At 42.4% G+C, this 16,321-nt stretch overlaps 1 long non-coding RNA gene across 4 annotated transcripts; it reads left to right on the forward strand.

The window, feature by feature from the left end:
• Positions 1–757: 757 nt before the first annotated feature.
• Positions 758–5,732, forward strand: LOC125520982 (uncharacterized). 4 transcript variants are annotated; one of them, XR_007288946.2, is made up of 3 exons: positions 812–3,850; positions 4,080–4,877; positions 5,194–5,732. It is a non-coding gene; the product is annotated as an uncharacterized LOC125520982 (long non-coding RNA). The 4 variants fall into 4 exon arrangements; XR_007288945.2 differs by having other exon boundaries at positions 816–4,201; positions 4,798–4,877; XR_007288944.2 differs by having other exon boundaries at positions 816–4,201; positions 4,805–4,877.
• Positions 5,733–16,321: the final 10,589 nt, after the last annotated feature.

The raw sequence follows: 16,321 nt of genomic DNA on the forward strand, positions 1-16,321 counted from the left end.
TTCCCTCTCCCCCTCCTTTTCCCTCTCCCCTCTCCCCTCTAGCTCCATCATTGTTTCTCTTCTTCTCTCTTCCTCCTACCTCTCTTCTCTCCTCATTAATGGCACCCTCCTCCATAAATGGCCTATCTCTTTCTCACTTCTCTTCTCTCTCCCCATTAATGCCCCATCTACCAGAACCCCTCTCCATTAGTTAGCTAGCTAGATTCATCTCTCCTCCCCCAACAACTAGATCTAGTTAGATATTTAGCCAACCACACGTGCTCTGTCGATCGTTCTCACTCATCATCTAATTAACCGCATGCTCTCAGTCTCTCTCGGAAATATGCTCTCAGTCTAGATATAGGTGAGTAAAAAGTTGTTCATTTAAAGAATGGGAACATGTGTGTGAATGAGGGGTCACGCTATTCGTCACCCTGGGTGGGGAATAGTTATTCTTCATCCCCTTTCTAATTTGACATCAATGCAACATATTTTTATGTTTCGTAAATTTTGTCTTATTTCACACATAAAAAGAGAACGTAAGAAAATATACTCACCGTAAAAATTATTTTATGTTACGTAAAATTGCGAATGTAAGAATATAGTGTAAAACGTACATAAATGTGATTTTTCCGGTCTTATAACCTATTTTTTTATTTTTTATATCAAATTTTACATATTGAATCAATATACACTTAACTTTTTATATTATAAACCTAATTTATTTAAAAAACGATTGCAAGATTACCTTAAATAAACAATAATTTATTCTGCATCTTGAGTAATGAATATATATGGGGCTGGACTATTCTGTTACCCTCGGCCCTATAAGGAGGTGATCCACGAAAACTCGCCCCGCACGAGCCCCCCGCAACCCGTCACACCCTACGACCCCCGCCTTCCTCCCGAGCGCCGCCGCCCCTCTAGGCCACTGCGCCGTCGGCCCTCTCCCCCACCGCGCCGCCGGCCCTCTCCCCCACCGCTCCGCCGGCCCTCTCCCCCATCACGCCGCCGGCCCTCTGCCCCACCGCGCCGCTGCCTCTCTGCCCCACCGAGGATCAGTTCAAGTCCTCGCGCGAGCCACCGCCCGCCACCTTCCTCCAGCGAGCAACCGCCGGCTGTCTTCCTCGCGCGAGCCATCGCTGGCCGCCTTCCTCCGGCGAGCAACCGCTGGCCGCATTCCTCTGGCGAGCCACCGTCGGCCGCCTTCCCCCACCGCGTCTGCCTTAGCATGCCGCGCCGTGTCTCCACTACCGCCTCTGGTCACGCACCGCCCTGTTCATGTCTAGCTTGCGTATGGAACCTGCAAGTTCAACATTTGTGCTATATTCAGTTCTTGTACTCCTCCACGCCATCCTCGGAACCCCTCACTCGCGCCACGGCCGCAGCTTCACTCCCATGCGCCACCCTCTGCTGTCGCGCCATGGCCTGCGCTCAGCGGCTGCGCGTGGAGCCGTTGGGTCGAGGAACTTTGCCTCGACAGTACAACATCACACTCTGCTGCTGGTCGCGAGAAGAGCTGCTCGCAGGCCACCCCGTGTCCGCCCTCGATCCGTCTCAGTCATCTCCCTCTCATCCTCTCTCTCTCTCTCTCTGGTATGTGTTTGTATGCAAGGAGTGGGAGGAGATAGAGCAGGGGTACGTCGGCATCTTCCATGGAGATTGCGACCTCTCTTGATTTTTGCTTGAGGATTTCTCCTCTGGATCTGTCCACTGTAGTTCCTGTACAGCGGTGTCCTTTTTTCTAGTGTTCCTCGATGTTGATGCATGTGTTTAATAAGCCACTGATACGAATTCTGAAAACAAGCTTCAGTACAAGAAAAATGGGTCGTTCAGTTCAATTCTTAATTATAGGTGTGTGTAAACACATCCTGCTTACACAATAACTAATTAACTATGATAACCATGTTCAGACTTCTACAAATCCCAAAACTATGCAGAGTTAGGATTGTTACTACCTTGTTTCTTACTATTGATTCATTTTTTATACTGTATTGAGATGGTACATGTAGTTGACATCTCAATATACTGTAATGTGTTTTTTTGCATAGTACCTTGAAATTATGTTAGCAATTCTGAATTGCAATTGTGCTTGAAACTAAAAATGATTCTGTAACTTCTCAAACCTCGTGGACTTGATGCTTAAAATACATTTCCAGAACAAATTGATTCTTGTTATTTCATGATCAGTTCAGCAAAAAAAATTAGTTCAGTCCAATTTCAAATTCTCATTTTAGTTTAGTCAAAGTTTCTTATTTTATTTCAGTACAATATCCAAGTTTATTTCAGTTCAATTCTTATTTTAGTTTTAGTTCATTTCAATTCTTATTTTACTCAATCTGTAGTCTATGGATTTTATTTGGCCTATATTGCTAGATGTACTAACTTGTTGTGCCAAGGAAATCTAAAACATTAAGTGTTGGTACTGTAATTCATTCATTGTTAAACGCCTTCCTGCGGACGCGCACCCCCACCTCCCTGCCGACGCGCGCCCCCCGCCTCCTCGTCGACGTGCGCCGCCATGCCTTTCTACAGACGCGCGCCGCTCCACCGTCTCAGCGCCCATGCCGTTCAAACTCAGCCACCTAGGCCGTTAAGCACCGCCACCAGAGTCCGTTCAGTTGGCGGTGTTCCTGCAGCTGCAAATGTGGTGCTCACAGTAGTAGGCGCTGGTTGTGTTGGATAAAATTCCTAGGAGCTCCCATGATTTATACATGGAACCCAGATGATTCCGTTTCTTCATTCCCCCAAGTGCTTCAATGCTGGCTCCTTCTCGTCTGGCTCGATCGCTGCTGGATTAGGTGGGCGTAGGTGTGGGTTTACAGGGAAGCTGGCACCGCTCTCGTGTTATTTTCTCTAGCGATTGAGAAATTGATACTCTCTTTTTAATGTGTAAGTTTATCTGCTCACAACTTTTTGTGTGAAAATCAAATAGCTTGAGAATAGCAACCTGTTCGAGCTTATCTGAGAGGATTTTGAATCGTTGTGCGAGGAAGTGTGGACATGGCCTTGACATAATGCATGCTGCTTTATTCATAAAGAGACGTGGTGTTGATTTTATTCATAGGAAACTGAACCGAAACAGTGGTTGCTACTAGTGTTTGGAAATTATAATTACTAGAACTCTTATTTCTCACCCTTTTAATTGCTGGCTAATTCTTGTAAAAAGTAGTGGTTAATCTTGCTAATGACTTTGATGTGATGCCTAGGTGGTCAGTCCAGCTCCTGCAACCAGCACAGGTCGTTGCCCCTTTTGCGGCCTCTGGGCAAGCACTGCTCATGTATGCTTACACCAAAAGTACAACTCTTGTTACTCTCCTCATACTTGCACTTGCTTATTTTCTAAGCAATAATTCCTATTGCTTCCTCTTGGGGAAAGGGATCCCATGTTGGAGCTGTCTTGGTGCTCACCCGTTGTTTATATTCATCACCATAGTGTACGAAACATATGAAAACCATTCTGGCTTCGGGAGAAAATATAACCAGTACATGTGCAATTGCGCGAGAAGTTCCTTTATGAAAGTTCCTTGTAAACAAACCACATGGAAGTTCGTCAAGAAAAACTTTGTAAGTTCAAAATGGCTATAGGAAGGTTCATATGGGTATATAAAACTTTGTAAGTTCAAAATGGGCACGCCTAACAGTGCGTGAATAAAAAAACTAAACCCAACAAAGTCCATGTTGGTCGGTCTACATTGTGTTGTCAAGAAGGTTGTTGGCCTTGGAGGCCGACACTGGTTGATCATCTACCTTCCAATTATTGTTAGGCATATACCACTGAAACTGCAGGTCACACCGTCCTCCCGCCGTAGGTGGTGCCCTCCTCCCGCATAGCCTATTGGTTGGTGTACCGTGACCCCTCATATTTTTGGTATGAATTTGATGAATCTTCTTGATGCTCTGTTCTTATTCATCTAGAGATTCCTCCTCATATTGATTGTTTGTATTGCTTGTACCGGTTTCGTTCTTGCATGTATGTATCAGTTCGATGTTTTGAGATAGCTCAGATTACTTTCAACTGTGAAAGATTGACATGCATAAAAGCTTCCAACTGTGAAGCTTCACGACCATTCAGTAAACAAAAGGAAAACAAAATGCAGGTGTTCGTCGCATGTGTTCGTTCAATAAGGGCTTCGGTGACGGTCCGCTGTTGGTGGCCGCCTCATCGTGGTTAAGTTTGACGTAGTCGCATGTGTCGCTTGCTGTTGTGGCCGTTCTCCAGGTACATAGCGTTGTTCCTATTCATGCCTGTGTATGTAGTGCTGCCCCGTTAAATCATTTGTTCATCTAGTTTGTTCCAACCACGCTGGATGCCTAGTACTAGTAGCTTGCACTAGCCTCTACATGAGCATCTCAAGCTGTTGTTAATAAATGTGAATAGTACTGATTGTTTTGCTTGAATTGGCGTCTCAGATTATACTGGAGCATGTGTTTTCACAGATAGTTCATGTTCCAGATTGCCAAAAGTTCGAACATAGTGAGATGGATGGGAAACTACGAGACAGAGATGATACTAGACAAAGAAAAATTAGTAAAAGAAAGAAAACACTAGAAGTTCAACTAGGGTAACTTAAAAAGTTCGTGAAAAATAAATATAAAAGTTCAGAGAAGAGGGTTGGAAAAGATTTGGGAAAAGACACACACAAAAAACATGGAAAAGGTCAGTTCAAAAATACTTGCCACAAGTAGTTAAAAGTTTATTTGGAGTAGTTAGCAATTCAGTAACTAGAAAAAGGATATGTCCATTCAAATATACTTGCCAGAAGTACTTAAGAGTTTATTTGTTGTGGTTAAATAAATTGAGCTAATTTTCTGCAGTTCTTAGGTTAGAAAAAGGTTTCACTTCACTTTGCTGAAGTTCATCTAGGATCTTGGAATCCGATGTGGTATGTGGCAAGGTACGCACAGAATGATATCTACCTCGATGAGTGTAATGTGTTTTCTCACTTCCAGGCCTCAGAATGTTTTTTCATTTGACATACTTCAAATATTTTATGGGTAAGTAAACCAAACATGTTTTTGTTGTTCGGAGGGAAATCATAATAAGTTCTAAGGAAATAAAAATAGAAGTTCATATTTCAAAACAAATAAAGTATTTGGAAAGTAAAATGAAGTATTTCAAATTACAGATCTTTTTAGGTTTCATTGCAAATTTGTAATGTTACTGTACATGAACTTGTGCATGCTAATTGGTGGTTGTTGTGTGTATGCAAGGTACATCCAACGACAACGAGCATGCGCCAAGTGTACTTATGAGCAGTGGGACGGTGGCATGGTGCAGTTGAGTAGGCGTGCGTGGTGACCAGCTACAGAACTGATTCTGACACTACAAAATTAGTCCGACACACCCTCTTAACACCCCCTGCTTGAACCTTCACGGCCCAGGTCGTTCACTGCCTCGACATGAGGCCGTTCAACGATGCAGCGCTCAGGCCGTTCAACCTTACCACCACAAGCTGTTCACCTCTGCCACACGAGGCCGTGCGACGACGCAGTGATCAGACCGTTCACCTCTGCCATAGGAGGCCGATGCAAACGCTAAGGAGTTATGTTCTTTTTCAGTACATGTTTTGTGTGCTTTTTAGTACACCTACTTAACGATTCTTTGTCCAATTTCCTCTGTTTACGTGTTCTTCCTATAGCACAACAGGTGTTGTGTGTTATGCCTTAATAAGCATTTGAGAAAATCTTGTATGATCTAAACTAGCATATGTTCTGTTCTGTTCTTGTAAATGAAGCTCCACTTCTGTTTTGTTTGAAGTTACTTGGCATAGAAATTAGTATATGTTCTAATGTAAAATCATATATAAAATGTCTTGATGCATGCTAGCAAAAATCTGAAAAATACACTCAGTTCAGTTCCTATATTTTATTTGAGTTCAATTTAAAAGTATTTGCAACTGTTTAGTCTCTAGTTTACAACAGATTTTTTTGAAGTTTAGAGAGGGGAAAATACTTGTTAGATTCATTTAAAAAGTGTCGTATAGTTCAACTTTTATATATAATCAATTCATAATGAAATGAGAGAAGTCTAGAATATCGTCGCAAAACAATGTTGAGTTCCAAAGAAAACACAAAACATTTTTTGGTTAATGAAAATACTTATTTTTTTGGTTAATGCAATCCTCTTCTGGAAGCACTAAAACACGCTACCTGATACTGAAGACAAGGAGCAGGACCAAGTGCTGGAAGTTTTTTTGTACCCATGTGCGGAAGCACTTTATTTTTCTGATAAATATTATTGTGTTCATGTGGGTGCTTGAAAAGTTCTAGACAAGAGTAGGGCGATGATTTTTGTGTTGAGGTCGGTGCTATGGGTAATATAATTCATGTACGTGTATTATGTGTGGAAAATATTTCTGTCAGATGAAAGAAAATGGTTTAATTAAAAATATTGATCAGTACGAATTAAAAACGGTGGTCCGTTCGAAATAAAAGAAATGACAAACATTCAAATTGTAAAAGTTTAAGCAAAAAGAAACAACATTCAGTTCAAATGGTAAAAAGTACAAGTCGTAATGGTAAAAAGTACAAGTCATAAAATTAGAGAAGTTTAGAACATCATTATAAAAAAAATGTTGAGTTAAAAGAAAACATGCAAAATATTCTCTTTTTGAAAAGAACAGCATTCAGTTCAACGATATAAACCATGCAAGTTCGGGGACGATAATATAATAAACCGTTAAAAGTTACGAGCAAAACTCTAACGAAAAAACAAAGTAAAGTCGAGTCTGTGAAAGCACACGTTCAGCACAAACCCATATGGAGATCAGTTCGAGTACTATGTTTCCATAACAGAAAAAAATAGCACAACCGGTATCACCATATTCAAAACTACTCTATGAAAAATACCTCTGTACAAAGATAGACATAAATCAGTACGACTAATCTGTTTTTTAGACAGAAAAAACAACACGATAGATTTCACCTTATTCAAAATTAATCTTAAACGGGTGCGAAATAGAGAAAACGTTCAACATGAGTAAGTTTTGCATTTTTGATAGCTATCCAACGGTATATTATTTGCCCCATTTTGACAAACTTAAAAAAATCATGTTCGAAATCAAATTTGATCGTATTTGAATTCAAGTTTAAACTGTAAGGAATTAGAAAAACATTTTTATACGAAAAAGTTGCACATTTTCCATAGCTTTCCAACACCATATCATTTGCGTCAATCCGACAAACTATTTGCAAAAAAAATGCGAAAATACGTTTCACCCAAAATTTCATCGTTTTCCAAATTACTTTTAAACCATATAGAATTTTAAAAAATAGTAGATATATGGAAGATGCGGATTTTCACAAGCTTTCCAACGCCATCTCATTTGCTCAATTCTGATAAACCGTTTGAAAATTAAGTCCAAAATACGATTCGTGTTTTCGGTTTTGAAAAAAACGGTTTTTTTAAAACTGCTCTTAAACCATAATTTTTTTGCAAAAACAAATTATAATATTGTAATGTAGATTCCAAGAGCTTTTTAACGATATATTACACACCCTGTTTCGATAAAAAATTGCAAAAAAAAAATTGAACTAAAGAAGACGATTTTTAACACAAACAGAAAGCATCAGTTCAACCGCTCGAATTTCATCAGTTCAACCGCTTGAATTTCATCAGTTCAACCGCTTGAATTCATCAGTTCAAGTAGGATAATAGAATAATATTCTGTTACACGTAACAGAATAGCCCAGATGTATATATATATATATAGAGAGAGAGTAGCATTATTTTAATATCAGGATCAGAATAGTTATTCGGATCACAGCTCCCTAGGGCCTATTCGGTTTGGAGGATTTTCATAGGAAACACATAGGAACAAGGATCCCGAAGGAAATTTCCTATAGATGCGTTCGGTTTGTAGGAAATGTGTATAGGAATTTCGTAGGAATACTATTCATTTTCTATGTTTTTGGAGGAAATTACGCATCCACTCAAAACTCATTTTACGCGTAGGAACAAGGCGAGCCAATTCCTTAGAGTGGCAAGTGCCATCCTATAAAATTTCTATACTAGTCCTAATTCCTACGTTATGAAATCCTCCAAACCGAATGAGCCCCTATATAGAGGCGACGAAAATGTTTCCGAACTCCAGAATCCAGATACCCACCCACCTCCCGCACCACCCACCTCACCCACCAGCAACTAGCGACACAACAGCCGCCCCGCCCCCGCCCGGCGTCTCCGTGGCCGGCACCACCACGGCCGCCCTGCCCCCAGCCGCCGACGCGGCGTAGCCCCGACCCCAACTAGCGACGCGCCCACCCCGACCCCAACGGATCCGGAGGAGACGCCGTCGCACCACTTCCCGGACCACCTCGGGGTCGCCGGATCTGGCGAGTATCCTTCGCCGCCCTTCACTCGCCGGAGACCACGAGAACACGTGCGGATTGGTCCGACCTTCACCCGGAGGAGGCATTGACCTTCAGCCGGAGGAGGCAACGACTTGCAGCTGGCCGCCATGAAAGACCTCTCCCACACCCCGCCGCTGATCCCTCTAGCGCCGTCACCTCTGCCCTGCTACCTCTCTGAGCTCTGCATCCCACGCGCCGCCGCTCTGCTTCCTCCCTCCGCTGCGCAACTAGCTTGCCGCCGCTGAACTTCCCACATAGCGTTGTCCTGCTTCCTCCCTTCTTCCCTTCATTCCCCACCCCCACCCGTCGGATGGGCTCTCCCGGGATTTTGTCCGGCGGATCTGGTCATCCCTGCACCCCGTGGGTCTCTGATGACCGATGGATGCTGACCACCAGAGCACTCACTGTCTACACGTGGACTGTAGCGATGGCTAGATTCGACCTTCCCCGGCATTGTATTTCTTCCTTCTCTCATGGTTCAGCTGTAGTGTAGCCCTGCTGCCCGGAGCTCCATTGCCCTGAAAGTTGAATTGGAGTGTAGCTCTGTTGCCTTGAAGGCTCGGCAGGGGTGTTGTGTGGCCCTGCTGCCCGGATCTCAAGTCCCTTGATGGTTAAGCTGAAGTGTACCTTTGCTGCATGGAATTTCAGTCCCTTGATGGTTCAACCGGGGTGTAACTCTACTACCCTACCCAGAACTCCTGTCAGCACTCTGGCTGCTGATGGATGGCCACTACAGCAGGATCATACGCCAAGCCATATGGCTGGGTATGCTGGTCTACCGAAGTTCTATTAAACAGGTTGCAGGTCTGCAATTTTGATCAAGGTTGAACTGTGTTGGCCACTGTTTAGATAACTGAATGAGAGAAGTTGCTCTATGACTGTAGTATTTTAGAGTTCAGAAAGACAGATGTTCGGCCATTATGTTCAGATAACTAATCATGATGGCCTTGATGTTGTAAAAAGATATTCAACTGTTCAATGACGGCTTCCACGGGGATTCAAAATCAAGAGGTTATGAAGTAACTATTGAAAAAGATTACTATATTGGTGCATGCGTGTGTGCTGAGTGTGATGACTCGTGTGTGTCCGCTCACTATGTGGGTGCTTTTGTGTTGGTGTGTATGCGGCTGCGCGCTCTGTGTGTGCGTGCTCTAGTGTGTACTCCCGTTTGTGTGGGTGCATTTATGAAAACATTTTGATGCTAGGGCATTAGAAAAGATTACTAGAAAATAACTTATGTTCACAAATGTGTTGTTTGCTTATGTCAAAAAACCTTTTAGACATTTACAGTTCGCCAGAAAAAACGAATACAGAGTAAGCTTTGAAAAACACTAAAAAAAGTTCGCCATAAAAATCAGTGGTGTTCATGATACAAAATGTTTTCAATTTTGTGTATCATAACATATCGAAGTTCATGGAAAAAATATATACAAAAAACAAGCCACCATGAGGAAAAAACACACCAAGAAATCATTTATAAAAACACATGAAATTCTACCTAGAAAAATCATTTCTTGTTATCCCCATTCTTAAAATACAAATGCAGAATTTCCTAGTAAAATAATTGAGCAGTCCGATATTCAGAAAAAATGAAAGCCACTTTATCTATTACCCGTTCTAAAACGAGCTCGCTTGCATAAAATAGAAATAGAAATTGGTGGTTAATTCTTGAGCTAATATTTTGTGAATGGATGAGGAAGACAAAAAAAATTTGTTGAGGGAAAACAACATGTTCCGACTTAGTTCATGAGCTAATACGTGCGAATATCTCATGTTCTGTTTGGCATCCTAAAAAATCTACTACATTCTATACATAGTTTCTCGATGCAAGGACAATTCAATGTCTTTTTAAAATTCACATATAATATTTAGATGGATTGCCCACGAGAACATTTAGTGTTATGTGGAGGACATGCACGCAACACATCCCCTTGATGCTTTGACCAAAAATGTTGGATAGCCTTAAGGCCCATATAGCGCGTCTGAGAAATTATATTGCAAATCTACTTCGTCTATCAAGTTCACAGACATACAATGAAGTTGTACTACAAAAATATGGTAGGTATTACGGCTACGCGACGGTCGCGATGAAGTTCTATGAACATATACACTAGCCGCGGGGAAGTTCTACTATGACAGTATGCGAAGTTCAACTAAAGCTATATGCTAAAAAACATCATTAGAGGAGTCCCGCCGACCAAAAATAGAAGTAGAGTTGGGAAAATTCATGTGTTTTTATAAATGTTTCAAATTAAAATAACAAAAATAGCTCAATGTTTATAAAGACAAATCGTTTTCCCCCGTTATTAAATAATGAAACAATGAAGTTCAAATTGAAAATAATAGAGCAATTTTAAAGTCTAAAAAATAGAGTTTCTCTTTTTTAAGAAAACAAAGCCTCACCTAGAAAATGTTAACTCCGAAAGTTTAAAAAAAGAAAGAAGAAGTTCAATTTTTAAATTGACGTTCATAAAACATGGATATTCCATGTTTGATGTTTAAACAAAATAAAAAAAATCACTTTTCTAAATAAATAAAACCCTAGAAGTTCAAATTAGAACAATAGGGCATTTCATTTTCGTCGTTAAACCAAGAAGTACGAATTAAACTAACAAAGTAGTTCGACCTGAATAAAAATATTTAGTTTTTTAGAAATATAACCAAGAAGTTCAAATTAAAATAATAGAGCACCATGATATTTGTAGACGAAGAACGAAACAAGGTTCACCTAGAATTATGTTAACTCTTGAAGTTCATATGTACTAAATTCGAGAGTTAGACAAAAATGAGAAAACAAAAAAGAGACACATATGTTTGTACAAAAAAACTCTCATGTATTTTCTGTTTTTGAAAAATAGATTTTACTCATTTGTAAAATAACCTAGAGTGCAAATTAAAAAAATGAATAATTTCAAAAATTATAGAAAAATTGTATTTCACCATTTCTAGAAAAACCTAGCGGTTTAGATTTAAAAGACGAAGAAGTCCAATCTTTATTACAAACCCCAAGAAGGTCAAATTGAAAAAACAAAGCATCTCCACACAAATTTATATAAAAAAGGGATTTTCTCTGTTAAAAAACCCTAGAAGTTCAAGTCTAAAAATGAAGCAGTTCGATGGCCATACAAAATGCAGATTTTCTTCATTATTAAAGAATTAAAATAAGAAGTTCGAAGATAAAAAACTAGAAGTTCAATTTTAAAAATAAAGCAGTACAAAATTCATAGGAAAACTTCAAAAAATTCTTATGGGAGAGGTTCACCATGTATTTAGATGTCCAAAATACATAAAAAACATGTTGTTTTTTGGGTTTTAAAAAAAATCTCTCAAACCAGAGAGAAGTTAAAAGTGATAACAATTGGAAGTTCAGTACTACATGCTGTGTATTTCATATAAGAAAAATACAATAAAGTGAAACAGAGTGAAGTTCAAATAGACATGCCCCAGAAGTTCAACTACTCCACGCAGTGCAAAAAACAACACGTCAAAAACAGATGAGGTTCAAACAAACATGCCCGGGAAGTTCAACTACTTCACGCAGTGCGTTTCCATTACAATGAAGGCGGAAATCATGATCTCGTCATTTCTCTAATTTAATTCAAAACGATAGGAATATCATTTGTGTAAGTTCAAGTCCTCGGTCGGAGAAAGTTAAAAAAATATTATGAAAGAGGTTTGTACAAAAAGAATATCATTTGTATAACACTGACGAAATGGATGAGAAAATTACATACGAAAATACGTCACAGAAGTTCAACGTGAAAACAGCACGAAGTTCGACTACTATAGTGAATGAATTTGAGATGAAAAACTTTTAAAATTGTCGCGAGTATGAAAAAATGATCAACACGGGAAAGTTGCGTGTTTACAACAGCTTTCCATCCGTATATCACTTGCTCAATTCCAATGAGTGGATGGAGAGCTATTGTAACGCCCCGAGACCGATGTGCCAGGTGTCCGCCAGTTATTCGCTGTTGTTGCGTTGTCATTGCTTGCATGTCATGCATTGCATATCATGTCATCATGTTCATTTCATTTGCATACATGTTCGTCTCATGCATTCGAGCATTTTCCCCGTTGTCCGTTTTGCAATCCGGCGCTTCTATGTCACCCGGTGTCCCTTTCTACCCCTTTTCGTGTGCGGGTGTTAAACATTGTCGGATTGGACCGGGACTTGTCATGCGGCCTTGGTTTACCACCGGTAGACCTCCTGTCAAGTTTCGTACCATTTGGACTTCGTTTGATGCTCCAACGGTTAACCGAGGGACCAAAAAGGCCTCGTGTGTGTTGCAGCCCAACACCCTTCCAATTCGGCCCAAAACCCACCTAAACCCCTTCTATCATCTAGAGCGTTCAATCACGATCGCATGGCCGAAAACCGCACCTCATTTGGACTCTCCTAGATCCCTCTACCTATATATATGTGCTTCCCTCCCGAAATTCGCGGATGAAACCCTAGCCTTCCTCTACCTCGCGCCCGGACAAAAACCCCCGCGCCGCCGGACATGTCCGCGCCACCCTCAGCGAATCCCGCTTCGCCACCTGTCTCCGCCGCCTTCTCTCTCCTCGCCTACGCCGCCGCGGCCCTGCGGGCCCAAGGCCGGCCCGCCCGGCCCGAGCGCGACCGCGCGCCTGCCCGCGGCCTCCCGAGGCACGCGCCGCCCGGCCGCCTCATCGCCGCTCCGGCCACCGCCACCGCGGCGCCGTCCACCGGACCACCGCCCCGACGCCGCAAACTCCGGCGCCGGCGACCTCACCCCGGCGCACCTCCATCGTCGCCTAGCTCGCCGCCGGCCGGATCCGACCAGATCCGGGCCGGGACAACCTCCCGCCGCCGCCTCTGTCTTCTCCGGCGCGGATCCGGCGAGATCCGCCGCCACCTCGGTTCGCGCGCTGCCCAAACCCTAGATCTGGAGGTGGTAATTTCTACTAAGTCCCCAAGATTTCCAATTTCATATGCCCATGTTCATCAAGTCGTAACTTTGCATCCGTAGCTCCGTTTTGCGCGTATAGCATATCAAAATGTTCGCCTAAGAGAGCACATCATTTCATCTCATTGCATCATTTTCATTTGAGTTCATCTTGATGCCCGAAATGCTGTTGGAAGAGTGCTATTTGAGATAATTGTCAGATCTGCTGCTCCAAATAGCTATTTGTCATTTTTGCCATGATTATTGTGTGCATGATATGCCCATGAGCTCTACATGTGTTTTGTCATATGCTTTGCCATCTTTCCAGTGGTGCCATCCATGTATTTTTGTGATGTGTGTGGTGACTAGCACAAGCTTGCAAAGTGGTGCATTCGTTAATGCTGATTTTAGGGACTTAGCATTTCCACTAAGTCCTTGATCTGTTCTTATCAGTATGCCATATGTTTATGTTGTTTCCTAGTGATCCGTGCCTCTTTTGAGGATGATCAGTAAGGATGATTTGTTAATATTTTGGTGCTCTATCCATCCATGTCTTTGTTTGCAATTATGGAGCACCCTAGCTTGAGTCAATCGAGCTCTACTTTTGCTATTTCGGGAATCTGGGCAGATCGTCTACTTGTTAGCGATTTTGCCGAGGATGTTGTTGTTGATCCATGCATGCTATGTTGTTGTTCTTGCCATCTCTAGCTTTTATAATGTGTATTCTTGATGGGTGTATGCTTAGTTTGTCATGCCTTGCTCTGTAGTGAGTGCATCGAGCTCGTAAACATGCCTAATCGTTAACAGATTTGCATGCTCCAGTTTTTCTGTAAGTCTGTGACCTGATTATGTTTTTGCCATGTTCACATGCTTGCAATTGTATTTTCTGATCCCTTTTGGCTCAAGGTCACTAAGGGACTTTTGTTAAGCTCTTTGAGTAGCTTCATGCCATGCCTTGCTTTGCCATGTCAAGTTCCTGTAGCATACAGTTTTCTTGCTCCAAAGTGTGCTACCTGATCTGAAATTCCAGGCTTGTGTTAATTTCACTAAGTCTGAAACCTGTTTATCATTTGCACTTTTGCCATGCTTGTTTGAACCTGTTAATGGATGAATTGGCCGTAGCTCAGTGTTCATCTTTTGTCAAGCATCATGAGTGGATCCCTTCCATGTATTTTGTTGTCATGTTTGAGTGTTGTAGCATGTTCATCTTGATGCATTTAGATGGCTACTTGCTGTTTATCGCAGACCGGTGCCATATTTGTTTTGCTTGCCATTTCCAAACCGTGCATCCGATTCTGGCGGTCTTTATATCGATTTCAACCGAAATCACCTCACCTTTCCAGTGGCATACTTGGATTTCCATGTTGAGGCCAGATTCTTTCATTCCCTTGCAAATCATGCATATGCATCGCATACCGCATCCCGCATATCATACCATGTTCATGTGTTGGTTGTTTACTATGTTGTGTGCTTATTTCCGGTGTTTGCTTTTTCGGGTTGGATCCGGTTACGTCGTGTCTGTGAGGACCCGTTCGTCTACGTCCGTTTATCTTCTTCATGGACTCGTTCTTCTTCCTTGCGGGATCTCAGGCAAGATGATCATACTCTCGAAATCACTTCTATCTTTGCTTGCTAGTTGCTCGCTCTTTTGCTATGCCTATGCTACGATACCTACCACTTGCTTATCATGCCTCCCATGTTGTTAAGCCAAGCCTCTAACCCACCTTGTCCTAGCAAACCGTTGTTTTGCTAGCCCCTCTTATAGCGTTGTTAGTTGCAGGTGAAGATTGAAGTTTGTTCCTTATTGGAACATGGAGATGTTGTTCCTTGTTGGAACATGTTTACTTGTTGGGATATCACAAAAATATTTTATTTAATTAATGCATCTATATACTTGGTAAAGGGTGGAAGGCTCGGCCTTATGCCTGGTGTTTTGTTCCACTCTTGCCGCCCTAGTTTCCGTTATATCGGTGTTATGTTCCCGGATTTTGCGTTCCTTACGTGGTTGGGTTATAATGGGAACCCCTTGACAGTTCGCCTTGAATAAAACTCCTCCAGCAAGGCCCAACCTTGGTTTTACCATTTGCCACCTAGCCTTTTTCTTTCCCTTGGGTCGGCCAGCCCAAGGGTCATCTTTTTTAAACCCCCCAGGCCAGTGCTCCTCTGAGTGTTGGTCCAACCCAGAGCACCGTGCGGGGCCGTCCCTTGGCAACTTGGGTTACGTTGGCTCCCGTACGCTTAGCTTATCTGGTGTGCCCTGAGAACGAGATATGTGCAGCTCCTATTGGGATTTGTCGGCACAGCGGGTGGTCTTGCTGGACTTGTTTTACCATTATCGAGGATGTCTTGTAACCGGGATTCCGAGTCTGATCGGGTCTTCCCGCTAGAAGGAATATCCTTCGTTGACCGTGAGAGCTTGTGATGGGCTAAGTTGGGACACCCCTGCAGGGATTTGAACTTTCGAAAGCCGTGCCCGCGGTTATGGGCAGATGGGAATTTGTTAACGTCCGGTTGTAGAAAACCTGAAGTTGACCTTAATTAAAATGCATCAACCGTGTGTGTAACCGTGATGGTCTCTTTCCGGCGGAGTCCGGGAAGTGAACACGGTGTTGGAGTTACGCTTGACGTAGGTTGTTCTAGGATCACTTCTTGATCATAGTTTCTCGATCGTGCTTTGCCTTCTCTTCTCGCTCTCATTTGCGTATGTTAGCCACCATATATGCTAGTCGCTTGCTGCAGCTCCACCTCATACCTTTACCTTACCCATAAGCTTAAATAGTCTTGATCGCGAGGGTGTGAGATTGCTGAGTCCCCGTGACTCACAGATACTTCCAAAACCAGCTTGCAGGTGCCGATGAGTCCGTGCAGATGACGCAACCAAGCTCAGGAGGAGCTCGTTGAAGATCTTGTCCTTTGTGTTGTTTTCACTCTAGTTGATCAGTAGTGGAGCCCAGTTGGGGTCGATCGGGGGACCTTGTCGCATTTGGGGTTCTTCTTTTATTTTGGTTCCGTAGTCGGACCTTGATTGTATTTGGATGTTGTAATGCTTTATTCATGTATTGTGTGAAGTGGCGATT

Source organism: Triticum urartu, chromosome 7A, assembly GCF_056163025.1.
Source record: "Triticum urartu cultivar PI428250 chromosome 7A, HENAU_Tu73, whole genome shotgun sequence".
Taxonomy (NCBI): Eukaryota; Viridiplantae; Streptophyta; class Magnoliopsida; order Poales; family Poaceae; genus Triticum; species Triticum urartu.